The 26,514-nt window shown below is 36.7% G+C and overlaps 1 protein-coding gene across 2 annotated transcripts in view; it reads right to left on the bottom strand.

The window, feature by feature from the left end:
- Nucleotides 1–26,514, bottom strand: part of Cpr (Cytochrome P450 reductase) — a 178,316-nt gene that overhangs the window by 116,654 nt on the left and 35,148 nt on the right. The window contains exon 2 of one of the 2 annotated variants that reach the window (XM_067783009.1): nt 17,166–17,301. The gene's annotated coding sequence lies outside the window, so the exon portion shown is untranslated. Of the gene's footprint in view, nt 1–6,424; nt 7,144–17,165; nt 17,302–26,514 lie in introns of those variants that run through there. The other variant, XM_067783008.1, reaches the window with a different exon arrangement.

A 26,514-nucleotide genomic window follows, 5' to 3' on the forward strand; every position in this document is an offset into this window, starting at 1 on the left:
GCAGTCCAATTTTCGCGTTTTCTGAACATTGCAATTTTTTTAGTTGATCGCTATTTTGATCTAAGTGTGCGCTATATTTCATCTTCATGTATCATGACTGACGAGGTGTTCAAGAAGGCAATCTGATAGCGCTTTGATATCATTTTGCAATGGCGCTTCCACCGGATATCTTCACGAAGAGATAGACAGAGACCAAGATAGATAAGCAGAGCCGTTTACTTTGATGCCTATGCTTTGGATATCCCCTTTGCCTGATCCACAATTAGGGCGGCCAACTTTAAAGGATACCAAGCCCGGGGATCTGGGTTTCAGTAGTGGTCAAGTGTACAAATCAAAATTAACACTGTTTTAAAGGAATATATTTTTAAACTTTTTCAGAAACTTGAAATATATTTCTGACTTAATTTTATAATTTCTCTAAAAGAAACAGAAACAAATTTACCAAGGTTCCAAAAAAGATGTCACACATAAAGTTAATGGAAATTACTTTTACCTTAAAGAAATAATACATTTTTCCTCTTTCTAAAGATTTTTTTAGCAAAGGTGCACAGCGGAGCCCTTGGTTTCGCTAAGAAATATATCTCACACCTGGATCGAAAGGGAGCAACTCCAAAATATTAAATTTCGGGGTTATGAGTACCACTGAGCTTTCTAATTCAATACCTACAGAACTTACACTCAATTTGTCAAAACCCTCACTTATTAGCAAGAAAAGGCTTTGTTAAAAATAAAAATTGCATTGGCGCATATGGGGGAATGCAGTTATTTTTCCGCGTTTTCTGAACATTGCAATATTTTGAGTTGACCGCTGTTTTGATTTAGATATGCGATATATGCATCTCATTTCTTGAGCAACGACCCTGTAAAACAGTGACTGTATGAATAAGTTCTTTGATTAAAATTTGAAATTCTATTGGAGCAAAAGTCTTCCTTTTCTCCTTTTTGGTGTATTCTTTTTAACTTGAAAGCGCAATTTCAATTCAGATTTGTAATTTTAACGAATTTTCTTCTAATGCTATGCCGAATCGGACTTTCGCGTCTTGCAGGGAAGTGACGCCGCTTTATAGAGAACAGAAAGATAAAGGAACACAGGAGGGACACAGGAAATATATACGAAATTTTTCTACCGCGCTATAAATATAAACTTTATGATCCTTAGTTACATATTGAGAAAATTGCACTTCTCAATTTTGACTTTGAGCTCTGCTTTTATTTGTATGTCTGTAGGTAGTAGGGAGCGTGCTTTCTTATTTATGAGGCGCATTTATAAAATGCAATTTTTACAATTGTGTGTGTATATATACGTATTTGTTGTACCAAGCCCGAATCACGCGAACGTACTAATTAGGCGTTTATTCATGAATTAGGATGGTCAAAATTAAGGCGACGTTTATCTCGGCCCAATACTGGTATTTTTTAAAGGGAAATATTTTTTTTTTTGCGGATACAATGTTTTTAGAGCATTAATTCGTTATTAATTTAAAAATAACGAAACTAAAAAATAAAATAGAAATGTCCAAAATCCAGTTTCCATCTTTTACCTTCTTTCTCTACCACTCCCCTTAGTGTACCTTGCTCCCTTCTTTTACGATTCGTCATCTACGCGTTCATCTTCTTCCTATTCAACACTTTTTCTTCTTTTCGTGCTTTTTTCGTTTTATTTCGATTTCGCAACCTACGCTCTTTTGTTGCATTCCACACCTCTTTCTTCACTCTTCTCCTCCTTCATTTTCGTCCCCTTTTTTGTATTCCTTCTCATCTTGCTTAACCGTTCCCCCTGTTTTTTGTGTCTTTCATAAAACCAAAAAGCATAAAACAAGGTTTGGGACAGTCATAAATGACGCCGAAACTCAAGCAAAGTACTCATTTCGGAGCCCAATAAGTGCCGAAAATGAGCTGTTTGTAGGTCCTATATAAAAACAGGCTCATATCGGACGACCATCGCAAGAAAGGAGATACATTCATTTCGGAAAGGAGCTCATTAAAATCGTAAACGCTCCGATTTTTGACTCCTTTTAGATGTTTTTATGACTAAGAAATCAATGTGACAATTTTTTCAAACTCAGTCCTTATACATACATATTAGGGCTGGGACTATCCGCATATTCGAATATCCGGATGGTTGACACGTTTGTGAAACTATCCGGATTTATGAAGATCCGCTTAATAACCGTATTTTGGATATCGAGTGAAAGCAACAAATTGATGTACCATATATGTGACCCGGCCTATGAAAAGGTGGCTTATGACTCGAAAAAAACTACTAAGGAACTACTAAGAAACTGAAGAAATGCATTGCTTATCTTTAACAGCTCTTTCTCGCAATTTCTTTTTTGAGTCATAAGCCACCTTTTCATAGGCCGGGTCACATATGTTTATTTAACATTAATAACAATAAATTCGTGGGGCATTTAAATCAATTAACAGCGTTTTTTCACAATATAAACAAATGGCACTGTTATTATTTTTACTTGTTTATAAAATTGTAGCTTTTTAATTTTTCACGTTAATTTAATAATCTACAAACATATTTTGTGAATAATTTTTCGAGGTTTGCTTCGTTCAATTCTGATATGCAAATATTCAACTTGTATATTACACTATCCGTACATACGGATATCCGGATTTTCCGTTTACGTATCCGGATAGCCGAAAAGCGGATATCCGGATTTCCCATTTGTGAATGCGGATATCCGGATAGCCGGCTTTTTTGCTTAGCTATCCGGTTATTCGAATATCCGGTTTATCCGGATAGTTGAAAATCCGGATGCAGTTCACAGCCCTAATACATATGAATATCTGTATAATACCATATCTTGAAGCTGTAGAATTTTTTAGAGAGATATTAAGACGATTTTTTCCCCTCTTTCGATAGTTCCGAACAAGTGGGAAAGACATTGCAAAGGTTTGAAAGTGAAGGTAAGGAAGGCAGGCTATATATAGATACTATTTATATCAAATACATGTTAAACATTAAATGAACTAAACCCAAACTATCGATTTTTTTGTAGGATATTTATTTAAGAACATGTTAAGTATTAAATAAACTAAATCCAGACTGCCGATTTTTTTTTGTTGTTGCCTATCTATTTATCAAGTATATGTCAAATATTAAATATGAAAACCAAACTTGTTTAGTACCCTTAGGTCTAGTTTTGAACTAGAAATGTTTATCACTAGTTACTGACTTCCTTTCAGAGCAACACACTCGAGATAACATTAATCGAGAACTTACAGAATCGGTAAAACACAGCCGATGGCGATCCCTTTGGCCGATGCCAATTCATCATTTACGCTCTCTTCTTCGGGTTCTATGTGTTTTTGGAACAAACTAATGTGCATGCATTGATGTAATGAAAGTCATAGAAATGCACCGTTGCCAAACCATATTTTCATTTGGGATTCCTCGATAAAAAAGACCAGATCTCAAAGTAAAAGGACACAAACCAAGAACATACTTCAGAACCCCATGACAATGCAATATGAGAGGAAAAGAAAATCCCAAGGTGGTCCAGAGATCATGAAATCATCCGAAATAGGAAATTTTGTTTTCGTGATTTAATAGGCTTTTTAGAATGTAATATATGTATGTATATATATATGTATATACATATGTGTATATATATAGATGGGACAAGGATCGAGATATTTGGAAAGTCCATTTAAGACAGGTGGAAACTTAGATTTTTTTGAATATTCCTGTAGTTTCGACTTGCAAGGAACTTCCCGATAACCTTGAGATCTGAACCTATATACATACCTTAAGGACTTATTAAGTTGTTATGGTTAAAACACAACAAATTTCTAGATAAGGCAGGGATCGAGATACTTAGAGATTTTTAGAAAACGAGTAACTTTCCGTGAAGCTTGACTCTTTAAACATACTTCAGAATCAAATTACAATAAAAAACATGGTGGGAAAAGTTTTCAAAAAAAAAATTTTAATAAAATCATCCAAATTCGGAAATTTTGCGTACGAGTTTCGAGGAACTTTCCGATGACCTAGAGACCTGAAATTTGGAACAGAGCTAAGGGCCTTATACGGCTCTAATATTTTTGATTAAAAAAATTCTAGATGGGACAGGGATCGAGATATTTAAAGATGCTGAGAAAATTCATTTACAAACGCACTACCTTTAAAGTTTTGTTTTTGATATGCTGTTTACAATAATTACCGTTAAAATTTCAAAAATAAGACTCATAAACATTATGCCTGTGTTTAAAGACACATTATGCCCTGCGTTTTGAACCATTTTTATAAAGGAAGTACTTAAAAAAATGTGTCTTCTTTTTATTATGTATAAAATCTTTAAATTTCTATTGATTTAAATTAAAGCAGGCATACCTGATCTCAAAATTGAATTCAATTCTTGAAGTCCCTATTGTGAAACGGCGAACCTTGATCACATTATATTTGGTAAGAGATATCAGTTAACAATAAGTTTATAGAAGTTTCTGATGTTCTGCTAGTAACTTGTTAGGAGGAATTTAACACAAAACGTCTATATCAATTCTTCGGAAATCAAAACTCTTTTGCATTTGCTCCAAAAGCTCAATATAATAATAAATTTTATTAATCGCGATTTGTTGTAAATGACAAAAATTTATTAAAAATTAACATATTCGAATTGAGACACTTGTTCGACTTGAAAAAGTTAAGGAGAATACGCTCAACAAGAGGAAAAGAACACTATTGCTTTTTTCTCCCTGGTATTTAACCAACTGTGTTCTTACAGGGGTGTTGCTTAAGAAATAATAATACGCTCATACCTATATTTCTTCGCAAAGCCAAGCCCCTTTAGCAGGAAACGCTTTAAGGGGGACGTTTTTTGGGGGGAAATTTTATTTGGGCGTTTTTTTTTACGGAATGTTTACTTTCTTGCGATGTGGAAACCGCGCCTTAAAAAGGGCCAAAATTGAAAAAAAAAACGAAACAAAGGAACCAGCGAACCAAACGGGTTTGGAAAACCCAATCCTTGGTCAAAATGAACCAAAGCGGCAACCGTGACTGAAACTCATATTCATATGATTTATTAAAATTTTATATTGGAAACCATCGAAACAACTAAAGCTCTTAATACATTGTGGATAAGACAAGTGTGATAACTTCTGCATCGACGTCAAAATTATAAATAGAATGGATCACCTGATTTTTAATAGTCTATCACTGTCTCATTCTGTATCTCTTTCTATCACCCGCTGAAGATAGCCAGCCCTATGCGCCGCCATATTAAACACCCTGTCAAAACGCTGCCAAAACGCTAAAAAGTAGCCATATTGAACATCCTGTCAGGCAGTGGACGGGTAAGATATCACACTTGTTTTATCCACAATGTCTTAATATTTTACATGCATACGACACTATTATGAACCGCTCAAAATTATTAAATACATTTCACTACTGCAAAAAAAAAAACAAGTAAGGAAGGCTTAGTTAGGGTGTAACCGAACATTATATACTCAGCGTGAGCTTCAATTGTACATTTCATTTCAGATAAATTACTTTTATACATAACACGTGGAACTGCCCCTTTAAAAAAACATCTCCCCATTTCCTCTTACAATAAAACTTCATAAGTGAAATATCATTGATTCAAAACTATTTTTTGCTAAGTTATAGCTTATTATTCTAGTCTACGACCCTTTTTTACTTGTTTAATATAAAAGTGGCCGTGGTCTTTAACCGATCCCGTCCATTTTTACCAGAAATATTTTCTGCTATAAGGAAAATTTGTGTACACAATTTTATTACGATCCGTTAATTTTTCTTCGAGTTATGGCTCCCGAAGCATAGAAAATTGCTTAGTCATAAAAAGAGCGGTGCCACGCCCATTTTTTTAAATTTTAGTGTTTTCCAATTTAATGTTATAATTCAATTTAGAAAGTAAAATTCTATTGATACAAAGCTCTTTTTCCCAAAGACATAGCTTGTTTTATTCGTCCACGACCCTTTTAAAAATAATTTATACAAAAGTGGGCGTGGTCCATGACCGATTTCGTTAACTTTTCTTCAAAGCATTCATTTTCAATACCAATCTATTCTGGGTTCAGATAAGCTCGTGTACCAAATTTGGTGAAAAATATCTCAATATTTGCTCCAGTATCGTGTTAACGGACAGACGGACAGACGGACTGACGGACGGACATAGCTCAATAAAATTTTTTTTCGATCCTGATGATTTTGATATATGGAAGGCTATATCTATCTCGATTCCTTTATACCTGTACAACCAACCGTTATCCAATCAAAGTTAATATACTCTGTGTGCAAAGCACGCTGAGTATAAAAAACAAAGTTTAATAGGCAATTGCTTTTGTTTTCAATTCTTAACATCTAACTGCTTCAGATAAGATAGATTGCCCATAATTGACCAGCCTAGTTTTAATTTTACAAATGTAATTTTTATTTAGCCATTTAACTTACCTTTTTATTTGCGGTTTTATGCTGAATTTTCTTTTTACAAAAGGTTCAAAAATTTGCACAGCAGCAATATTGACTTAAAAAAATTTGAGCGAGCCTATGTATGTATGTACGTTCATAAAATCTCGCTTAGATGCGCGGCTTTGTTGTCAGATATGCCAAATTTTCAGTGTGATATTCAGCCGTATATCTCTCACTCTCACTTTGGAATTTGTCGCTGAGTTCACTTATTGTGTTTAACTTGTTGGGTTAGTTTATTTCGCATACAAATGACTATTAAAATTGTTTGATTCAAGGCTTCCCTTGCAATAATTATTATCTATGTTTTTGTTATTGTGGCTTAAATATGTTCGGCACATTAAATAATAATTTAAGCGAAATAATAAATTGCAACAATTTAAGCTGGCGCTCTTCAACAAAATATGTCTTAGGCTCAGTAAAGTTTATATGTTTGTATAAACATATGTACATATGTATTTATTTATTTATGTAATTCTATAAATTACAGATACCCCAAAACGAAAATAAGGTAGGAATCGAAAGAAAAGTATCAAAGTACACAAGCTCACTTATACAATCACAGATTATGTGCACAAAAAATGATCACGAGCGATCCGACCAAACGATCAACAGGTGTAGGTTATTCCAGCTTGGAATCGAATGAATAACTGAAGTTAAGCGTTCAACTAAAATGTGAAAAAGGCACTGAAATAATATCGCGGCGAGGATTATAATACAGTCAATTGACCAGCTTCAAGCGTTCTGTTGATGGGAGCGAAATGCAGGAGACGATAGCAATAAATGCAAACAATTGGAAATACGCAATACATACCTATGTGTGTATACCAGTGCACGGACCTTTAAAAAGAGAATGTTGGTAGACGAAAAATTAAAATAGTGGTAGAAATTGGTAGATTTTTTTCCAAGAAAACAATAGCTACACTTTATATTTGTACAAAACAATTCATATTTTATTGTAAAACAAATAAAGCACTTTTCACGGAACAAACACTTTTAAAAAAACACTAAACAAAACCAAAAAATTCATGTAAATTTGTATATACATAGCTTATGCCTATATGATAATTGCTTTTTTCCTGTATTTTGATCATTGTGAATTCATACAAGTGGCGAATGTTTGAAAAAAAACGTTCACAATAGTAAACAGCCTCGATCACCTGTTCAATCGCTGTTCGATTACTTAAATCATTTGCCAATAGTGTTTTTCAATCATTTTTGTAAACGACGGGCGTATTGAATTATTTACAAATTTTCAAATGTTTGCTTGCTAATAACTAGATTTTAGAAATTAAAATCAATATGTATGTAGTCTGATTTTCTGTATACACAATTAAAAGAAAAACGGATTTGAAACAAATGTGGGCGATTCATGGCATTTCAATTTAATACCGGCGAGCAAAAAACAAACCCTTCTTCCATTATCTGGCCATTCGCGACAGCCCTTCTCCCTGTCAACTATTATTTGACAGGTAGGTATGGCAATGGAGGAATAGAAAAATGTTTCACTTGTATGAATTCACAATGATTTTGAGCTTGAAATACTGGGGAAACTTTACCGATACGTCTAATTACAACAACAATTTTCCAATGTAGGTACCAGTATTTTTCTGCCACAAAATAACCGACTTTGGCATGTTATCGTTTACTTAAAACTTTTTTACTTTCGTTCAAAATTATTCATAAAAAATGATGAAAATAGCGCAGGAAAATATTTGCGTGCTCAACCGAAATTCAACAAACAAAAAATTGGCAGAAAAAAACAAAAGCCAACATCTAGTGCCATATGGGTGTTATTAAATAAAAGGAACAAAATCACCTTTTACAAATACAATTTTTTTATAAAATCTTATTAATTCAACTGGAGACTGAAACAAAGTCCGTCCGATACAAAACTCTTTTATTCAGGGATGTCATGGAATCCAAGTCGGTTTTGCGTTTTGTCGGAATTGCAAACCAATATTGATTTAAATTGGTGCCATAAAACAGTATTGGTTTTGTTGTTTTCGAATGTAAATAAAAGCGATGTTCGAATCAGCTGTTTAGCAGTGTTATCGGTGCACCGGCAATTTTCATGTTAATTTTTTTGGCAAAATTTTATAAAATAATTGTGTTGTGCCTCTAAACAGAAATAAACAAATTTATTGACATTAAAATGGCATCAGCAGTTGTAGCATTTATGTTATTGGAAGAAGAAAGTTGCGAGAAGGTCAAAAGCAAAATTGTGAGTGATCGGAGAACAATCCATTTGAGTTGCCAGATACAGCGTAATTAAAAATATCTCTTAATATTGGTTTCTAAATATTTATAGTGTATTTGCAGTTACATTGAATAATATCGCATAAACAAAGAGGCTTTCCGAATGGTATTGGATACCATTGAAAGACGCTTAACCCACTCGAATGTTCTGCCAGTGCTGCAACTAGATGCTACCTTACGATTGTGTCAACTGTGTCAACGATTTTAGATGATGTGCTTCGTAAAGCCCTTCGTAATATCAGGATGTTTCTCCATAAATTCAATCAAAACTGTTTTGCATTGAATTTTTATGCTTGACAGCAATTGGATTCCATGACAGCCCTGATTAATGTTTGATTGGAAATACTTGAAATTTTTAATCCATTACGCTTGGCAGTTTTTATGTCGTTCATTATAGAGAACAACCTTTCTGCGGCTGCGCTACTGTGAGGTAATATTGCTAAGGAGCACATTTATTCACTCAAATTTTCAAGCAAATTTTCTTCTAGAAGATTCTTTTCAGTTCCCAATTTTATCCATCCTTTAAGAATATCGTCGGAAAATATCTTTTCTATTTTTTCCTTATCATATATCATTAATTATCGCCATTCGTTGTTTAAGAATTTCCATGGAAGTCTTCTGAAATGGAAAAGCTTTAAGTAAGAGAACAATGGTTGTCATTTGACTAGATTGAATATTTTTTGCATCAAAATATTCCAAAAGGTGTAATTTTTCGTCTTCGAAACTGAATCGGTTCTTAACTTCCTTACAAATTCAAGTGTTGGTATATTTTGGGCTTTGATGGTAGAAGTGGTGGAAAATTAATTTGGGCTAAAAAGTTGGTAGATCTACCAATAAAGTGGTAAAGTCCGTGCACTGGTGTATATATATGTTTATGTAGATATGTATATACTATATCATTTAAACAAAAGGGGGACCCATAAGCGTATATACTCTCCACACTAGCCATACATCATCCACAATTACACTCACACACACGGCTGCCACACCATGCTTTCATTACGGACCAAAAATTATAGAAAAAAAGGACCAATAAAATAACGACCAAATATTTTTGTTTGCATACTAATAATGTTATTAACAATAATCTATATACATACATATGTATATAAAGAAGGAATTATATATGTTTGTATGAAGATTATCAGGGATGCACCTTAACGTTAAGCTAATCGTTTATCAAAAAATTTCCACCGTTTCTGTTTAAACACTTTGAAATATTATCGATAAAGAAATTATCAAGATAAATTGTATCTCGTTTTTAACCGAAACGAAAAACTTTCGTTAACGTTAAAAACGTTAACAAAAACGTGATACTTTATGTTTGAATTGTGCTGGCAATGCTATAGCCATGGTGAAGCCGTAAGGTGGTAACAGGGAGCGGACATACACACACAAACTCCATGTAATTTGTTTGTGTAATTCGTTGGTGGTAATGTCAAAAATACTCTGAGAAATGTTCGTACTGTCAAAATTCATGAGAAAAGTTGCAATCAGCTTGGCTAATGCTTTCACCTTTAATGACTCCGCCATCAATCAGCTTTGCCAGCATAGTTTGAAATTAATAATCAACATAAACGATTTGATTTCGTTTTGATAGGGCAGAAAACAAAACAAAATCATTTCGTTAATTTGACGTTCTTAACGTTAATAAACGAAACGAAATGACTTTGTTTCGTTTATTAACGTTAATTATCGTAACGAAATGATATCGGTTCGTTGGTTAAACATGCCTGAAGATTATGGACTTCGGAACCACTCCGCCGATTTTGTTCAAATTTGCAGTTTAGCTTCACAGCACAAATTCCATTCGTGGTTCAGTTTAGCTGAAATTTGGTATACAGGTAGCTCTTTACCTCGATTAGTTTTTACACTTTTTTTTGGAAAATGGACCAGGGACCGACTTGAACTGGGTGCGGGACTGGGACTGGGAATAAGGGATGTAGAAGAATAAGAAGCACTAGAGAGAAGAGAAAAGAGGGAAGAAAAAAGAGACTGAGAAAGAGTTAAGCGAAGATAAAGATAGAAGAAAGAGTAAGGCAGAGGAAGGAATGACATACGGAAAAGGGGGAGAGAAGGGGAGCGTGAGTAAAAGGTTAAAACTTCTTAAAAGTTATGCGAATAAACCAAAATTTGGGCAGAACAACATCTGCCGGGTCTGCTAGTATGCATATAAAACTTAAAGGTCTATATCGAAATAAATAATGATAACACCAGTTTAACATTGTTCGAGGTATAACATTCTTAAAACTTTTATCGACCAAATGTTGAGGACCTTTTTTTGCTTTGTTGATTGAAATAAACTCGTATTTGTATCGTAGTTCGGTTTGAACAATTGTATTTCCAATTGATTTTTTCGCCGGCAATCGTGTTGGCTCCATCAATGGAGAGTTCTATCAAATTACCATTATTAAAGTTAAATTTGTTACAATCTCCAGATCGAACTGGAGTGTCAATTGGAATGTAGTTTTTATTCGTCTTTGGGTATATACATACATTTAAGATCGGAATCCTCTACCATTTCTTTCAGTAGCATCTTCGTTTTTTTTTCGTAAACTCCACCAATTTAAGCCATCCGAAAAAATCGGTAGCCTCAACGGAAAAAAATTTAAAGCTAGCAATACCTACAACCCACCCCATAATTATTATTTTGGGACTTTTAAAATATAAATTGTCCGATAGTTATTATGTTACATAGAAAAAGTCTGGCAAAAATAAGTATATCTACAACATTTTTTTTTTTTTGTTCTTGTTGCAAAGTAATAATTTCCTTGGACTCGAAAGAAAATCTATTGAAATGAAATTATTATTTTTGGAGTTTTACAAATATTTATTATAATTATTATGTATCTGGTTTGTTTGCCTAAATTTTCTGCTATCGGAAATTTGGCTTTGTTCTGCTACAATTATAAAATTGAATAATTGTGGGAGGAAATCCATTTAAGTAAGTGGAAGATTATATGTGGGTTAATGAAAATAGATTGCAATTAACAGGCTGTTCAATCAAGCATTTGTACTTAAGTGAACAAGAGAGAAAAATATCAAAAACGTAAGAGACAAGTGGACCAAACGCAATTGAAAAGGGCCATTTTTGGCCCAAATGGAATAAAGTGGCAACCATGCTCACACACATATACCAACTTATCTTCAGCTAAGGTTTGATAAAAACTATTTGTGAAAAAATACCAACATGCCGCATTTCAATTGTGCACTACAGCTGAGTTTGAAAAAAAGATGTGATGTGTAAACATAAATGCCCAATATGCCCTAGGAAAATATTGGGTAAGCTATTTTAATTTAGCAAGAGCTTACCCAGGGATTGATGTAAAACCACAACAAAGGTAATTTTTCCAGAAACAAATAGTTCTGGCCTTTTTATATGAGCTTCTTATCGGGAACAACCGATTCCGATAAGCTATTGTTTTATTATAGATTTCATTTTGATAGTGAATTATTATCGAGTTTGTATTGAAGTTTTGAAGGTGTTTGTTTCATAACAAAGCGATGAGTTAACGTTAACAAATCGATAACAAGTTGGTAACACTCCGATAAGAAATCGATAACTTTTCGATAACAAACCAATACATTTTTCATAACAAAATCGACAACACGCCGATAACAAATTGCTAACACTCTGATAACAAATTTAAAAACTTCCGAAAATATATTGAGGTCCTTCCGATAACGAGCCGATAAAAAATCTATTTAAAAAATTTGGCTTAATTTAATTAAATTCACTTCAATTAATTCATTTTAATTAAATTTGTTTTGTTTTTATTTAATTTTATTTATTGTAATTAACCCTTAAATGCATGAGGTCAACCCTAAATATGGAGACCCAGTTTTCCCTATGTAAAACAACCCCCTGAACACGAAATGGATCACTATTTGAAAAATAATTGAGCAGTTTTCCGGAAAAAGCTGAAAATATGTGTTTTTTTATTTGTACCTTATATGGTACGCTATGCATTGTTTAGACGGTTAAGCGCCAATTAAGTAAGTAAGTATGCATTGTGAGAGAAAAAGGGTGAATATTTTTTATAGGCAAATTATATTTAAGTGTATTCAAATCAAAGGAAATACGTGTACATTAGGGCGGGTCGATTTAAAAATCGCTCATTGCTCGTATTCTAGGGATCAAAATAAGAAACTTTGCCGAAGGAACCATACCTCTAAAACGAATTCTGATGTCCCCCCTTTGGGTCGAACTTTTGGGTAGGGGCAATTTCAATTCTACCTGCTGTGTCTTATGGTGGATTAAAAAAAACAACACAAGCAATTGTGTCACAGTGATACATTCATTCATTTTTTAAAACGGTTGAATAAAAAACCCACACAACTAAGTTTACGACATGCAAATGCATCACAGTGATGCCTTGGTTTTAAAAGGGGGTTGTAAAAACGCTAATTTCTAATAATTTTTTTTAATTTCTTTTCTATTACTAAGTTAAAGCTTTTTTTCATTTACATATGTTCTGACTAAATAAATTTCTAAAGAGAAAAATAAACTCCAAAAAGAAAAAAACATAGGCATTTCAAAGTGGGATTTTTCAAAATTTGCCCATACGACCCAAAGGGGGGGACATCAGAATTCGTTTTAGAGGTATGGTTCCTTCGGCAAAGTTTCTTATTTTGATCCCTAGAATATGATTTTCACAGAGCAATGGGCGATTTTTTTGCCTCCCCACAAATCGACCCGGCCTAGTGTACATATTTACATAAATAAAGTCAATTAGTGAAAATACTTTATAAATATAATTCGTATAATTATTTTTTTTATTTTTTATGATAAGCAACAAAACAATAACGTTTATCATTCAAACAGAGATGTACGTTACACTTTTCACATTTGAATATTGATCGATTGTGCACGTTCTTATCACCAACATTACACGTCTCATTTTTGCATCTGGCACGACCTTCTACTACGGGATAATGATGGATGCCATGGAAACGTAAATTTTGTGGGGGTCCACGTTCATCTTGCGCACGAGAGGCTATTGGGTGTACACCAGACCGGTTTTGGTGTGTTCCCATATTCGTCAGCACGTAACATATATCCAGCCGGAACGCCTTTTGAGTCATTGGAGCACTAGGATTTGATCTTTTAAAAAGTAGCCAAGCATTTACCATGCATATATCCAATAGGTGCTAAAATATTCTAAGATACCATTTTCGGCTTTTCAACACAATTTTTAACCGACCAAGGTGGGAATCCATAAGATCCACACCTCTCATATCCATATTGTACTCTTTAATTATTTGGTGGCAAGAGATAGTAATCACTTTCTTCTCTTTCTTATCCCACCGCTGTATAGTCTGATCTACAACATTATCAATATGTGGATTTAACACCGGTTTCATCCCAACGAAAGTGGAAACAAGGTTAACTACCCGATTATCCTTCCATGATATAGATGTTATCAGTATACCATGTATTGTGGTTAAGAACTCTGCTGATACTCTTCGATTCGTTTTTATCATATCCTTTGTCTCTGGAAGCTTGCAATTTTTGATCCTATTTCGGTTGATGGTCCCAATACAGTATATACGTTGGGTTCGTAAATAAATCAATAACGGTATGGGGGTATAATAATGATCCATGTAAATGATATAATTTTGGAAACGGGGAACCCCACGAGTCATGCGCACAACAATATTAGCCGAGGCCTTCAAATCTTGTTCTCCAGGTAGTAAACATTGAGTTTCGCCAGTATAAATTTCAAACTTGTACATAAAACCAGATACGTCACAAAGGGCAAAGAACTTGAACCCCCTTAGGTTTGTTGGGGAGATATTGCTTCATAAAATGACTAGCTTTGGTTGAGCACATCTGTTCGTCTATTGAAAGACGAGAATGCATATAAATAGATTGAAAACGTTCATTGAGATAATTTAGTACAGGTCTCAATTTATACAAACCATCAGGATTTTCCTCGTCGTATGCAGAGTTGTTGTTCATGTGAAGGTATTCCTTTATCTTCTCATACCTGTTTACTGTCATCACGTTCCGTACAGCATCAACTCCATTTTGCTTATTCCAATAATCTCTAACACAAGGTAGTTTGTGATAGGACATATAATATGTAATGCCGATAAATTTTCCGAATTCGAAGATGTCAAAAAAAAAAGTTTGGTTTTTTTCTACCTTTGCGTAGGTAATGGTCTCGTTTACTATAATTTCCATTAATTCATCAGTAATAAAGTATTTAAAGGAACCATATGGAGTGGAGACTCCTCTGTTTGATATGGTTTTAAGACTGAACCTCCAAGGAAGCAGATTTGATCTTGACTTAATTGTAAATTACCTTTTCTCCAGCGGGCTCTTTCAAAATCTGTTGACGTAATATCAATAACAATATCTTGGTGTTTAGCCTCTTGTGAAGAAGTGCTTTCAAGTGTCACTGGTGTAGATAAGGCTGACCTTCCTTTTTTTGGAGGCGACGAGGGTTCTTGACGCACTATAGATAAATCTACTGGTAAGGGTTCATTGTTTGGAATAGTGACATTAGAGGTTTCAAGCATTGAAACGTTCGCATCGTCATCGTTCATTTTTTTTTAAATGACTCACTAATCGAATCTTCATCCAACAATTCATAGTCGGCTTGATTTCTAATTCGCTTTGGTCCTGGTGTTTCAACCATTAGATCATCGAATGCATCTTCGGGCTCATCTTCATCAAAAGACACATTTCCATTTTTGGGTATATCTGATCCTACCTGATCTTCGAAATCATCACATAGCATATCTGCTACTTCATCTGCAATATACCTCTTTCCGCCAATTATATATTCATACATGACTGAAATAAAAATACTTACAAAGTGCAATTTTTTATTTGGCTTAGATGCATGATAGGATAGGAAGCTATTATGGAGTGACCATATAGTAGAGCGATGCAAGAAGGCAGCAGCAGCGCTGTTCACCTGCAAGAGGGCAATTGGCACCTCCTAGGGATTCTCCCCCAAGGTGACATACTGGATTTATACAGCCATTGTGCGCCCGATTCTTCTTTATGGTGCCTTGCTCTGGTGGCCTGCACTAGCTAAAACTACCTATCTTAAGACGCTTCAAAAGGTGCAACGGAGTTCAGAGCTCTGCATCACCGGGGCTCTCGGCTCCACTCCATCTGAAGCACTCAACACAATGCTATACCTTCCACCTCTTGACCTGGTGGCGAAGGAAATAGCGGTCATCGCCGCTCTACGCATAAGGGAAACAGGTCTCTGGTCAAATGGATCTAGTGGACCGCAACAATCCTGGGCACGAGCGCCCCAGTCCCAATACCGGTGCGCACTGACCACTGCACGCCAAAAAACGTCTTCGTTAAAAATTATAGTATATATATACCATCGCGACAGGACTGGAATACCAGACAACATACGGTACCGGGTGCCATCAACATATTCACGGATGGTTCTAAGCTTGCCGGGAAGGTGGGAGCAGGCCTCTTTTTGCCGGATCTGGGTCTAGAGGTCTCTTTTCGCCTACCAGATTACTGTAGTGTTTACCAAGCGGAAATGCTGGCGATACACAGGGCTGTGAACCATCCAGGGTCTATGCCTAAGGATGGTAAACGGATGTTTATTTTCTCAGACAGCCAGGCCGCCTTAAAGGCCCTGGACTCATTCGTCGACAACACATAGTCGGTCACTGAATGCCGCAGATCTCTTAACGAAATGGCTCAGCACTTCAGTATCAGTCTTATATGGGTACCTGGGCACAGGGATATCGAAGGCAATTGCAGAGCAGAGGAGCTGGCCAGAAGAGGCACCACCGACGATATCCTTCCGGGAAATGATTCGGTAGGCATACCCATGGCCACTTTCAGGCTTCGTGTGAACACAAGCACTATAAGAATCGCAAATGGACTATGGTCAGCCATATCATCGTGTGAGACAGCCAGGCAAACCTGGCCCTAATATGACAAGGGGCGCACAGAAGCGCTTCTGATTTTAAACAAATCAGTTCTATCGTCCCTGATAAGGGTTCTAACAGGGCATTGCTTAATAGGCACGCATGATGCTAGAATGGGGGTAACGACCTTCGACTATTGTCGCAGCTGCAGATGTACAGAAGAGGAAGAGAGCGTCCAGCACCTTCTCTGTCACTGTCCAGCGCTTAGTAGGCGTAGGATAGCTATCCTTGGTAAACCTTTTCTACATGACCTCGCTGAGGTCTCTTGCTATGAAGTAAAGGCTCTGGCAAAATTTATAATTTCCACGAGGTGGTTTGACCCGCTTTAGGCAGAGTGACCATATAGGGTATTACAATGGGCCCATTGGTGGCCTAAGTAGTGAGCTGTTACCATAGTGTTCAGCTCAGCCCTTGCAACCTAACCTAACCTAACCTAGATGCATGAAGTACCATATATGGTACATACGCAAAAAAGCCAATAAACTATAAATACCGTTACATTTGATTATATTTTATTTTAGTTCGCTAAAATAGACAATAATGTACTTACCTGGTATATTTATTTAACACAAAATAACACAAAATATATTTTATTGAGGTATAAAATTTCCAATTTGATTTTGTTGCAAAATTCACATCCTTTTGTCACGTCTGCTCACCGACAACTAACTATAAATTTTTGAAGGCTGTGAAATATTTACAAAAAAAGATAGATTTTTTAGTTCCAATATAGATTAAATGAAAAAAGGAGTACATATTGTTACGAATATTAAACTAAGGGGTGCTGCTATCTCTAAGCCGATGCTAAGCAGTGACGCGAATTCACATCAATAATTCAATCATTATGTATCTACATAAACGAAACAATAATTGCGTCTACACATATGTACCATGTACATATACGAACAGCGGAGAGTCAATCCACAAACACATGCATATATCTGAGATACTCCTATAAGTATGCAATGAGAAAAGCTATAAAATTGTGCAATTGTAGTTACAGCTGAGAAGTTTGAGAGCTAATGGCAACTAGTAGATTCTGGAAGCGCCTAGAAGATGCAACCTTGAAATCAGACAGTATATAAGGCAACAAGTGTAGAGGCGCTGGAATTCAGTATTATTTTGCAATAGCAGTATTATTTTGAAAGTCAGTTTCATTTAATCTACCAGTTTGGTTATTAAGCCAGCTAGTTGCAAAGTATAAGTGTTATTGTGAAGTACTTTAATAAAGGCCATTTTTCCATTATTCAATATTGGAGTTATTTATTCAACAGTTTAGCGATACGAACGTGGGCAGAAGATTGCAAATAAGAGGATTTGCAGTAAATTCGTTACAATTGGTGTCAGAAGCGGAATTGTTGAATAAATTCCGAAGATTGGGAATACAACTTGGTCATGGCAAAGTTCAGTGAATTGAAGATCCAGCAACTGAAAAAGGAGTTGGAGAACCGTGGATTAAATACAACCGGCAATAAGATCGAACTTCAAGCACGGCTACGAGAGGTAATGGAGTCGCAAGGAATTGATGTGGACGAGTTTGTCTTTTATCCTGATGGGGACGAAACAAAAACAAAAATTGAAGAGAAAAACGAAACATCGCAGACGGTTACCAGGATAGACTTGAACATGATATTGGCTGCAATATCTGCACTAACATCGACAGTAGCATCAATGTCGTCGCAATTGGCATCCCAACTGGAAGCGCAAGAGGCACGTATAACAGAAATGACATCGCAAATATCCACCAACATGTCATCTCAGCTGGAATCGCAGGAGACACGCATAAGATCGAAGATTGAAGCACAAGAAACGCGTATGTCAGAAATGTTGACACAGATTACATCCAAGATGGAAACACAGCTCGAACAACAGAAGACATATATCGCATCCCAACTGGAATCACAGGAGGCACGTATTTCAGAAATGACGTCGCAAGTGTCATCTCAACTGGAATACCAAAAGACATACATATATGGCATCTCAATTGGAAGCGCAAGAGGCACGTATATCTGAAATGTCGGCAGAAATTTTGGAACAGGTATCATCAAAACTGGAAGCGCAGGATGCAAAAATGGCAGATGATTTAAAAGGTCGTATGGAGCAGTTGCAACTAAATCGCCCAGTTATTTCAGCAAGCAATACGAAGGTAAAAACACCATCCTTTGACGGTTCTGTTCCTTTCCAGGTCTTTAAGCTACAGTTTGAGAAGACCGCAGCAGTTAACAACTGGAATGCTGAAGATAAAGTTGCTGCACTGTTCATGGCGTTGAAAGGGCCTGCAGCTGAGATTTTACAAACCATTCCAGAGGGCGAACGGAACTGATATGAAGCATTGATGGGCGCTCTAGAGAGACGATACGGAACTGAGCATAGGAGACAGATATACCAAATGGAGTTGCTGAACCGCTTCCAGAGGCCTGGTGAAACATTGCAAGAGTTTGCGTCGGATATTGAAAGGATAGCGCATTTAGCGAATTCGGACGCACCCGTGGAATACACTGAACGGGTAAAGATTCAGAGCTTTATAAATGGCATACGGGACGTCGAAACAAAGCGAGCTACATACGCAAACCCAAAACCTACATTCGCAGAAACGGTATCCCATGCACTGACTCAAGAAACGGCATTGCTTCTGTGTAAGCCAGTTTACAAAGCACGCCGTGTGGAGGTAGAAAGGCCAGAGTGGGTAGACGCAATATTGGAGGCGCTGAAAGGATCGCAAAAGCAGAGTGAAAAAGTTATCAAATGTTTCAAATGCGGGAAGTCCGGTCACATTGCCCGTCATTGCGATCTTGGTCCTAGTAGTTCCAACAATGTGGGTTTGCGTAAACGCAAAACTGGAGGAGATGAACAAGAGCGAGTAAAAGGTAGAGATCGAGAGCTAGATCCAGCTATTGAATGCCCTGTGATATCTGTGTTGCAAATTGGTAGAAAATCGAGCAGTCTTACCATCAGAGGGAATGTGGATGGCAAAGAACATGTACTGACTGTAGATACGGGCGCATCTCATTCCTTGATCCGATCTGACTTGGTCAACAGGAGAGTAAAACCGTTACCTGGAGCGAGGTTGCGTACGGTCACTGGCGAGTAGACCCAGGTCCGGGGAGAAGTGATCTGTGAATTCTTATTGGGAAGGTCATGGTTTTACACAAATTCGTTGTGGCGGAGATTGTTGATGGAGTTATATTGGGAGTGGACTTCTTGGTTGACCATGACATCAGGATCGATATGCGGAGAAAAATTATGTGCTATAAGAACCAGGACATACCATTTAACTTTAGTTTGGAAAAAGGGTTCAGCAGTAATCGGGTACTGGTGGAGAAGACTCGACAAAGGCCACGAAATTCAAAGGTAAAGGTTGATGGAACAAATGGGCCAAATAAAGCGAAATCAAAATTACCTGCGAGAAAAACACTGGCATTGACAAACCCTAATGGACGCTCTAAAACGACTGAAAGAATTTTCCAGAAAGAATGCAAGGGTGGTTTCAAGCCAGCGCGTACTACTGTTGTGAAATGTCAAGACGACACTGATGATGCAAAGTCAATCCGTCAAGATCAAGCTCTGCGAAGTAGTTCTTCATTGGCCAAGCAACAGAGTGCGAGGGAACGATCCAGGATAATGAATAGTAAGATGAAATACAGGTACGACAAGGAATATAATTTGGAAGGGTTCCAGGAGGGAGATCTGGTACTGCTATACAACCCTCACCGGCGTAAAGGTGTTCCAGCCAAGTATCGGTGCAGTTGGGAAGGCCCGTACAGAGTTGTGAAGACGATCAGTGATGTCGTCTACCGCATACAAGCAATTGGGAAATCACGAAATAGAAGAGTGGTACATTTGGCGATGCTAGCAGCGTTTAGATCGAGAAATTTGTCTGATCGGGACGATCAGACTGAGGCGGAGGGCAGTGTTACGAAGATTAGCAAAACTAAGGGGTGCTGCTATCTCTAAGCAGATGCTAAGCAGTGACGCGAATTCACATCAATAATTCAATCATTATGTATTTACATAAACGAAACAATAATTGCGTCTACACATATGTACCATGTACGTATACGAACAGCGGAGAGTCAATCCACAAACACATGCATATATCTGAGATACTCCTATAAGTATGCAATGAGAAAAGCTATAAAATTGTTCAATTGTAGTTACAGCTGAGAAGTTTGAGAGCTAATGGCAACTAGTAGATTCTGGAAGCGCCTAGAAGATGCAACCTTGAAATCAGACAGTATATAAGGCAACAAGTGTAGAGGCGCTGGAATTCAGTTTGATTTGAGTTGTCAAGCAGTTTCGATTAAGACGATATCTAGCGAGCAATAGCAGTATTATTTTGAAAGTCAGTTTCATTTAATCTATCAGTTTGGTTATTAAGCCAGCTAGTTGCAAAGTATAAGTGTTATTGTGAAGTATTTTAATAAAGGCCATTTTTCCATTATTCAATGTTGGAGTTATTTATTCAACAGTTTAGCGATACGAACGTGGGCAGAAGATTGCAAATAAGAGGATTTGCAGTAAATTCGTTACAATATTAATTTTAAGGAGATATGATGAAGTAAAAGGGCGTACCTTATATGGTACGCTATGCATTTAACGGTTAAGTTTGACTAAATTTTATTTTATTTCATTTAATATTATTTTATTAAATTTTAATTTTGTTAATTCATTGAATACTTAATTATTTTTAATTTTAATCTAATTTTTAGATTTTATTTTATTATTTTTTTATCTTTTTATTTAATTAGGTTTTTGTTATATTGATTAGTTTTCTTTCTTTCTTCTTTTTTTAATTATTTCCTTTTTTTCTTTGTGCAATTATTATTTCATATAAATTAAACCAAATATGATACAACCAACAAAACCCTAAAAATGAACAAATTTCTACCTAAACCTAATTACTAAACCTTTGGTTTTGTAAACGCTGTTCGTATCAGTAATAAAAACCATGAATTTGCTCATTAGGGTGGCCCTTCGTTGTATGGAGGGGGAAAAAAGTGTTTGGATTCTTGATCTCACCCCCTAAAAATATGCGAATAGCTCAAAAACGAATATATACAAAGTTTTAGGCCAATCAAAAAAGATTTAGAGGTGGCGCAAAGGGCTTGAAATCCTGAAAAAATACGCATTTTTACAATTTCGTCTTTCAGGCTTCCATATTTCTAAACCCTACGAAAATTTACTGCTTTTCCATACCGTAATAAGATCTGCATTTTCTTACTTTATTAAAATGGCCACAATCTTCAAAATCGGTCGATCAATAATAGAGTTACAGGGCAAAATATATATTGCTTTCGATAAACAAATATGAAAAGTAAATTAAGTCTGTGCAAATGTGTTTATCAGTGAATCGTGGTATTCGGGTAAAAAATGCTCAAATGAAAATACATATATATTTTAAAATTGCAAACAACTACAAAAAATTTCTTTGACGTTTTCTTATTAAAACTATACTGCTCTTGAATAAACAAATTTTTAATAGTTGTTTTTTTTAAATAGATAAATTGCGGCACTTTGCATTGGGATGGAAAACCACTTCCAGAAATAACAGGTCGTGAAAAGGTTTAACGACTTCCAGTTGTTGTTAATTACAGGAATGGCGAACAGTTAATAGGAGCTCCAAAATTATATGCTGCAACAGGCTCGGAAATAGCTGGTACGTTATATGAACTGTTATTTGAATGGGATATGAAGGATGATATTGTGGCCTGTTGATTTTATACGACGGGTTAACACGGGCGTTATAAAAGGAGCTGTAACGTTATTAGAAAAAAAAACTTGAGCGAAAACTTTTGTATCTACCTTGTTGTCAACATATTTATGAAGTTTTGCTGAGAGTTATTTTCGAGTAAATACTAGTAAGGACGTTCAGTTATTTCGGCGATTTCAAGAAAATTGGAGAAACATCGACAAAAATAGTTTTAGAAATTTGCTATAAAATAACGAATTGAAATTACTTTTAAGCGATAGCAAAGATACTATTCTAAATTTCTCTAAGGAAGAGTTGAAAAAGAAAATAGTAAGAGATGACTACAGGGAATTATTGGAATTAACGTCTATATGTCTAGGAGCAAGTGATGGCGTACAGTTTCGTGTACCAAGGTCCACTCATGCTCGGTGGATGTCAAGGCATTGTAGTGCGTAAAAATCTATTTATTTCGTGAACAGTTTAAAGTATGAAGAGAATTCGATATCAAGTATATCCGCGTTTATTATACAATTCGATGTTAAGCTTTGGTTTAACTATACCAATCCTCATAGAGCACCTCTTCAAGACTTATTTTGTATTAAAGAAATTTATAAATACTGAAATGTTAATAAAAAAAATATCTAACACTGCAATAAAAAAGTTTTGTAACCACCTATGGTACTTGTCTGAAGAATGTATTGCATTGGCATAGTTCGATGATGACGTCTCTTGTACCATGAAGAAAAATATTGTGGATAAAATCTAAAGCATAGACAACTGCGACAAGGAAACAGAAAATTTAAAGAGGTTACACTTAAGGCCCAGTGAAGTCAAGAAATTCATATAAAAAGAACTACACGATTTTGTACCAGGAAATACCATTGATTTTTTTGTCGGTTTGGGATATCATCTCAATTTCTGGAGGTACATCCACTATACTGTGGGGGATACAAAAACCTATAAAAAAGCTAAGGATACTGTTATAAACATAAAAGTAGTTAAAAAATAGCAGAACGGGGAGTAAAACTTATAGAAGAATATAATAGAATACTTACAAATGACGAACAAGAAAAACAATATTTATTACAAATTGTAACTGATTACAAAAAACAATTTGATTCACATAATAAATCATCATTAATTAGATCCTAGGAAATAATATCATATTATATACGTGTCAGCTAAAGTTTCACAAGATATATGTATGTTTTAAAAATGTATTTTGAAAAAAGTTTATAATAAAAAAATTTGAAACAAACTCATTTACGTATACTCATTATATACACATTTTGAAGTAATAACACCGTGTTTATTATTATTTGACCACTTTTTGTTGTTTTAGATTTATTTGAAAGTCAAATATCTCTAGAACTTACTAATAACACGATAAATTACGTTTCGCCCATAACAAATGAAGTAGGGTTGGCCAAATTTAAGAAATTTGTAAAAATTCGTAATTTTTCAGGACTTCAAGCTCTTTGCGCCACCTCTAACCCTTTTTTGATTGACCCAAAACTTCGTATATTCTAGTTTTTAGGCTATTCTCATATTTCTAGGGGGTGAGATCGAGAATCGGAACACTTTGGAAAATAAGGGCCACCCTATTGCTCATATGAGCCATAATCAGTGGCGGTTCCATTGGGGGGAACTCGCAGCATTTGTCGTGAAGAGTTGGTGAAATATTATCATACTCACTGGGTGCTTCATAGCTGCGACCGCTTAAGAGGGCAGCACTCTCTAAACGTTGGTTATCAGGTCGCGCTTTTCGTTCGAAACTTGGCCGGGGCTTAAACCTTGTGTCTTTCGGGGAAATTTGGGTAACATTTTCAGTGTTCCTTATGTTCAGTAGGAATAAGGTCCACCTAGTGACTAGAGTGGCAGCGTTGTAGCTCTATACATCTGTTAATGCTAACAGTTGAGGTAGATATGACAATATTTCGGGAAAGTTGATCGCCCTCAATCTATAAATTAATATATGAAATTGCTTTACCTACGTAGTTTAGGTAAGCCAAGAGCAGGCATTTTAATCAAAAAAGGTATAAATGCTTTCTTATGTTCAAATTACAGCACAGCAGACCCAACAGTGGTAAAGCTAGAGGGCGTATCCAACCAGGCCATCTACGTGGTCTCGGCCTACATGGCCCATGAGAGGATGGCCCCACCTCCAGAGCTGGCACACTTTATAAATAATAGCGGCGGGTGCAGCATAATTATAGGCTGCGACACCAATGCAAGAAACACGATATGGGGCAGCTCCTCAACCAACGAGAGAGGTGAGTCCCTTCTACACTTTATTCTTAATTCTAACCTCAGTATTTGCAACAGCGGCCACAAGCCCACTTTTATATTCCCTGGTTCAGACAGGTTTCAGGGTTGGGAGGAAGTTCTTCTTACTTTGAAAACCGACGAGGACCCGGCGCTAGTGGAAAACTGGAGAGTGTCAGACAAAGCCCCTCTCTCGGACCACCGCTGGATCTTCTTCGACATCAAATTCGGATCTGGCCAGACTCACCGCTACAGAAACCCAAGAAGAACAAAGTGGGATAAATTTGTAAGGCTATCTACGCCAGCTTTAGAAATAAGCGAACCTAACATAAACTGCTCGCAAGAGCTCGATGAGCTAGTCGGCAAGGTAGAGCTCGCGTTAACTACCTCTTACAACAAGTGCACCCCATTTAGTATTCGTAAAAAGAAGTCCCCACCCTGGTGGAGCGGAGACCTTAGGAAACTTAGAACGACAGTACGGAAGGCATTTAAAGAGTGCCTCATAACCAAGGAGTGGCAGCCATATAGGGAGGCTCTCAAAGCATACAAAAAAGCTATAAGGGTAGCGAAGGCTGTGTCCTGGTAATCCTTCTGCTCCTCAATAGAGAACACTCGTGAGTCCTCCAGACTGAGTAAAATTCTGTCCAAAGAACATCACAACAATCACCTCGTAAGAAGTGAGGCAGGCCTATGGACAAACTCAGCAGAGGACTCCCTGGGCACACTCATCAACACTCACTTCCCTGGATGCGATCTAGCACCAGTAAAAGAATCTCTCTGCAGGGACTCTCAGCCCTCAGAAGGCTTACTGGACAGGATAATAGACAGCGAAAAGATCAGATTTGCCATAAACGGCTTCTCTCCATTCAAATCGCCCGGTCTTGATGGCATTATCCCGGTAATGCTACAAAAGCTAGGTGATCCAATGATTCTCTGGCTGGAAGTGGTATACAGAGCGAGTATCGCCCTGACCTATATCCGACAAAGCTGGAGAAAAACAAAAGTAATCTTTCTGCCAAAAGCGGGCAGACGCACACACGAAAATGTCAAAGACTACAGACCAATAAGCCTCACATTCTTCATGCTCAAGGTCCTTGAGAGGCTTCTATATATATATATTAGATCAATAATAACAGGATCAAACCTGTCAAAGGCACAGCACGCCTACATGAAGGGAAGATCTACGGAGACCGCCCTCCATGAGTTAACGGGCTTGTGGAAAAATCACTACACTACAAACAATTCACACTAGCAGCTTTCCTAGATATAGAAGGCGTCTTCAACAACATCGAAACCGGCACAATTGTGACGCCCTGCAAAGGGCCGGAGTTGACAACCACATTTGTGGATGGACTCAATCAATGCTGGAAAACAGAACCATACAAGCGGATATGGGCTCAGTGACAATGACCCGCAAAGTTGGTAGAGGTACACCGCAGGGCGGGGTCCTCTCGCCACTACTCTGGGTCATTGCACTGAACGAGATACTACTCGAAACCGACAAGAATGGTGTTAAGGCAGTAGCATACGCAGACGACGTGGTCATTGCAGTCTCGGGGGCTTTCCATCCACGCTAAGCGACATCCTTCAGGGGCGCTAAGCAGGCTACATACCTGGGCGACATCGTGCGGCCTCAACATCAACCCTAGCAAAACAGAACTGATACTGTTCAGTAACAGAACGAAAATACCAACATTTCGACTGTCCTCACTAGATGGTACGGAACTCTCGCTCTCAACTAGAGTTAAGTACCAAGGCGTCGTAATAGACAACAAGTTAAATTGGAAAACCAATATCGAAAAAAGGGCAGAGGAGGCGTATATCGCATACTACTCGTGCAAGAGAATAGTCAGCAGAAATTGGAGGCTAAAGCCAAAACTCGTGATGTGGCTCTATACGGCGGTCATAAGGCCTATCCTGACGTACGGAGCCATAGCATGGTGGC

The sequence above is a fragment of the Eurosta solidaginis genome, chromosome 4 (genome assembly GCF_040869045.1).
Source record: "Eurosta solidaginis isolate ZX-2024a chromosome 4, ASM4086904v1, whole genome shotgun sequence".
In the NCBI taxonomy this organism is placed as follows: domain Eukaryota; kingdom Metazoa; phylum Arthropoda; class Insecta; order Diptera; family Tephritidae; genus Eurosta; species Eurosta solidaginis.